At 42.8% G+C, this 5,000-nt stretch overlaps 1 protein-coding gene and 1 long non-coding RNA gene across 16 annotated transcripts in view; one reads left to right on the forward strand and one right to left on the reverse strand.

Moving 5' to 3' along the window:
• Positions 1–5,000, reverse strand: part of CELF2 (CUGBP Elav-like family member 2) — a 555,045-nt gene that overhangs the window by 327,920 nt on the left and 222,125 nt on the right. The window lies entirely within an intron of this gene.
• On the forward strand, positions 846–4,656 carry LOC148125681 (uncharacterized). Its single transcript, XR_015743940.1, has 2 exons — positions 846–946; positions 2,383–4,656. It is a non-coding gene; the product is annotated as an uncharacterized LOC148125681 (long non-coding RNA).

The following is a 5,000-nucleotide window of genomic DNA, read 5'->3' on the forward strand; positions in this document are numbered from 1 at the left end:
CCTCGGAAGAATGGAAGGCTGGGTCCACCTTGAGGTGGTGAGGATCGAACTGCCAAATTGCAGGCAGCTGGCAGTCAGCAGAAGTAGCCTGCAGTACTGCACTCTAACCACTGTTCCAGGAAGGAAGGAAGGAGGGAGGGAGGGAGGGAGGGAGGGAAGGGAGAACAAATGAAAGAAAGAAAGAAAGAAAGAAAGAAAGAAAGAAAGAAAGAAAGAAAGAAAGAAAAAAAGAAATAGAAAGATGGACTAGAGAGAAGAGAGGGAGGAAGAAAGGAAGGGTTAGAGAGGAAGGAGAGAGAGGAAGAGAGGCAGGGAGGAAGGGTTAAAGAGGAGGGAGGGAGAGGGAGAAAGGAAGAAATAAAGGAAGGGAGGGAGGGATGAGGGAAGGAGGAAGAGGGAGGAAAGGAGGATTAAAGAGGAGGGAGAGGAGAAGAGAGGAAGGAAGGAAGGAAGGAAGGAAGGAAGGAAGGAAGGAAGGAAGGAAGGAAGGAAGGAAGCAGGCAGGCCAATTCTAAGCACCTTTACCCAATAGTAACCTCAAGTATTTCCATACATATGCTCCAAGCCCTAGTGAATTTATTGCTGAAGTGAGATTTGATCTGCATTTTTTGAAATTAGCATTCATAGCCATTACACACCCAGACCCTTAGTGCATATTCAGCAGCAATGAATTATGGGCATATTGAACATATAGCATCAAGTAGTATGACTGATATCACAATGAATACGTCACTTGGCTGCTATTTAAAGGATTGAAAAATTAGACCATAATCATGTAGATTTCTTGGCAATTATATGGAAATAGTTCAACACTGCCTTTCTTTGCAATTTCTTGTCTCATCCAAGTGATCTCCAGGTGGATTCCCAGCCAACCAACTAGCCTGATCCTCTTAAGCTTTTCAAGATGAGCCCCAGTGACCAGTTGTTGCAACCAACTAGCATTCAGGTATCTGAAATGGATTCAGCATTCTCCGTGGCTTGTAAATTAGAGCTAGAAGATTAGCAAAATTACTAGTTATCCCATTCTTTTAATTCCCCCACCCCCCAAGCAGCATCAGGGTGATGTGATGCTTGGTATGTTTTCCTTTTAGTCCTTCATTATGTGGCATATTGTGCCTGCAGTGTTGCCATATTGTGTGGCTTATTTTTTTTATTTATTAATTGATACTGAAATTCAGAAGAGAATATCTATAGTTCAGAGTTGGGGAACCTTGGTGCTCTCTGAACTTGGATGTTTTCTTGCAGATGTTTCATTACTCAACTAGGTTATATTATCAGTGATACAAGGGAGTGGGGTTTGCAATTCTACTCTACTCTACTCTACTCTACTCTACTCTACTCTACTCTACTCTACTCCCCATTCCTGCTCTGTTCCGTTCTGTCCTATTTTCTCTTCTCTTCTCTTCTCTTCTCTTCTCTTCTCTTCTCTTCTCTTCTCTTCTACTCTACTCTCTATACTTTACTCTATTCCCTAATCCTACTCTGTCCTGTCCTGTCCTGTCCTCTCCTATTTTCTCTTCTCTTCTACTCTACTCTACTCTATTCCCCATTCCTACTCTGTTCTGTTCTGTCCCATCCTATTTTCTCTTCTCTTCTCTTCTCTTCTCTTCTCTTCTCTTCTCTTCTCTTCTCTTCTCTTCTCTTCTCTTCTCTTCTCTTCTCCTCTCCTCTCCTCTCCACTCCACTCCACTCCACTCCACTCCACTGCACTCCACTCTACTGCACTTCATGTTTGAATTATGAGGTCCTTGTGCTCTCTGAGCTTGGTTGTTGTTCTGCAGACATTTCATTACCCAGCTAGGCAATATCTTCAGTGCTAGAAGGCAGTGGGGTTGGATTTCTACTCCTACCTCACCATGTATCTCAACATTTAATGCATCTTCCAGTAATAAACATAGAGAAAATGCAAGACCCAACCAAATTAATACAGTTAACATCCAAACTAGCAATAACTTTTTCAACAGGGGGGATAATGAAACTTACACATAGGAAGAAACAGACGCTGTTAGAAAGCACATAAAGATGATCATCAATACCACTTTAAACATATGTTTTTCCTCCTGGGTTTTGTATATGATCATCACCCTGCTAAAATTCCTGGAAAGAAGATTTTCAGGAATGGGGAACGGAGAAAAATAAACAGAAGAAGGAAAAGTCATTACAGCTTTCTCCGGATGGTTGCCAAGGCCTGGTGTTTGATCTGAGGCCTTTTTGGTGGTTAATCCAACCTAAGGATTAACTTTAATATGAGTGTGTGTGTGTGTGTGTAAAATCTGATGTCTGCTGAAAGGGTAGCTTTTCATCCTTGACTGAAGGATATGGGAGCTCAATTAAAACGAAAAAGAGATTTGTGTAAATAGGATGTTTTCCTTTCCCCTTTAGGTTTAAACCCTCCCAGGAGCTTTCCATAAATTCCTAGATCTAGCAAATAGGACGAAGAAGGAAACAAGAGACTCGTAATTCTTTGCAGCGCATTGTCCTTTCGAAGAAATAGGTCACAAACCTAGATAGTCGGCCTCATTTGGCAAATGCTGCTTCTGGGAACAAACATGCTCATGTGTGAATATGTTTGAAGTCCACCCTCTTACGCATGTGCACACAAATCTCCCGTCTCGGTAACTGTCCATCACAGGTTATTTTTCTTCTTCTTCTATGGATGGATCAGCAGTCCTTTTGAATTCCACACGATTCGACTGGAGAAAAGTGGGAGGTTTCTGCATTGGGAGCAATTTATTAAATTTCAGCCTGGAATCCCTTGAGGGAATAATAAATTGAGAAAGCCCTTTAATTGTAGGGAAAGGAGGGTGGAGCTGGGTAGAAGTAGGTCACAGCAAAAGCATTAGCAGGGCAGTGGCCGTTGCTTTATTTAAGTAGCTAACTGACCGTTTCTGCTTTTTTGCTCTTTTGCAAATGAGTGGTGCTCTAAGGAAAAAAAAAAAGATTAAGGAAGGTGAAGTCTTCTTGAAGTCCAGCTCAACTCCTGAACATGGACAAATCTATGGGGCTTTCTTTGCAGAAGGACAAACGTGCCTTCTAAGAAGATTTTGAACGTCCTATTCTTATGTTTATTCCAGATAGTCGCTGGAGCTCCATCAAGCCAGAATATAGAACAACTCAAGTCTTGAAGTTCAGTGTTAAGATTCCGGCGATTGCCCTAATTAAATCATGAGCCTCGAGCCAATCTTCAGAAGATTTATTAGAAGCAACAGGTTGGCATTTCTCCCATATGAAGCCAACTCTGCCACACATAATTTACGGTCACCTGTGAACTTGTTTCCTTCCTCCCTCCCCCCCCAGGTGTGTCATAAATCAGATTCTCCAACCTCTGAAGCACGTTCACAGGCTTGAGTGTCATCAATCACATTCTCCAATAAAGGATTTCTGGTCCGGTAGCCTAGGCTACAATCTTTGTAAGATAAGCATGGAATGTTTAAACTTCTGGTTTTAATTGCCGTACCGCTCCTTCAGGTTTTTCCCCGCTCCTGCTTATGGCAACATGAAAAAGGGGATAGGAATGCTTTGCAAGTTGACATTCAGCTCAACTCCTAAACATAGACAAATCTGTTGGGTTTCCTTTGAAGGCGGACCAACGTGCACCATGTTGCCTTCTAAGAAGATTTTGAACTTCCTCATCCTATGTTTATCCCATATACTCCCTGGAGCACCATCAAAGCTGACACCAGCCAGAGCATAGAATAACTCGAAGAAGTAGTGCAAGATCGGAAGATGTGGAGAAACCTGACCCATAGAATCACCAAGAGTTGGACACCAATACATGGGTAACATCGTCATCGTCATTGTCATCATCACTCCCTGAAGGTCTCAATCCAAGCCCACTAAGTTTCCAAGCTTAGAAAAAGCCCAGTTGAGGCCGCAGGTCACAGAATCTAATACAGCAAGGCTACCGTGATAATAACAAGAGAGACAGTAGAAGGAGACAAGAAGGTCTACATTCTCCTAGACTTCCACAGGTGCAATTCTCAGAAGTTTTGATCTAGGGATGGAGATCAGTCATGAGAATTGCAGCATCTGATGAGAAGACTCACAATTATGGTCTTCTTCAGAGGCCCTTCTTCCAATGCTCCATAATTTAAGTGGAGTGACCTTATGTCATGCCCTTGGTGGAGACTGATTCTGAGGGAGAGGAGGAATAGCCAACAGGGAGTAGAAGTGTGGCTCCAGAGGTTGTGGAGGAGGCTGGGGAAGGGCAGAGGCCAGCTGGGAAGTCAGAGGAGGACCCAGGCCCATCCCCTCTCCATCCTAGGGCACACAAGGTGGAGAGGATAAGGGAGAGACATGGTCTAATGGGGAGGAGAGGGCCTTGAACCTCTTCATGGGCTGCAGCTGTGACAACTGGATAAGAGAACGGCAATGTGTATGGGCGGGTACTGGAAACAAAGTGTGGAAATATCTCTAGTTTATTGTTCCTTTCTGATTTTGGCATCCTTCCCAGTATGTTTTCTGGTATCTGTGGACATCTTCAAGCCCTTATCTTGCCTGGTTTATGTTGTTTTTTACTCTTTATAATTTATAGGAATTTTTAGTTTAAACGGTATTTCCTCCTTCTTGTAACTGCTTGTGTGGGAGTTTTTCGTCTCCAGTCAAGGATATTTGGAGCTTGGAAGCAAAGTGAAGGAATAAAAGGGGCTTTACCTGTTTTTTTGTGTGTAACTGTGTTTATTTTGTATTCCACCCTGGGTCATCACACCTTGTGCCTTGTGTTATAGGGACTTTTTGCAAAATTCTTTGGGAGTTGGTTCCTCCACTAACCAGAAGGTCGATTAGATCATCTCCAGGGTCCCTGCCCACCCTCACAGTACACAGATGATGTTACCTAGTTGGGTAATGAAACATCTGCAAGCAAATAACCAAGTTCAACTCTGAGCTACGGTTCTCTTTTATTGGAAGTTTGATTCTGTGGCAGACAGATTGCATTCCTATTTAAGGTCCAAAATCTATTTCAAAATGTACATCTAGTCCACTTAAAAGGTAGCACATAT

This window comes from Pseudonaja textilis, chromosome 5 (genome assembly GCF_049901715.1).
Source record: "Pseudonaja textilis isolate UNSWEBS1 chromosome 5, rPseTex1.2, whole genome shotgun sequence".
NCBI classification, from domain to species: domain Eukaryota; kingdom Metazoa; phylum Chordata; class Lepidosauria; order Squamata; family Elapidae; genus Pseudonaja; species Pseudonaja textilis.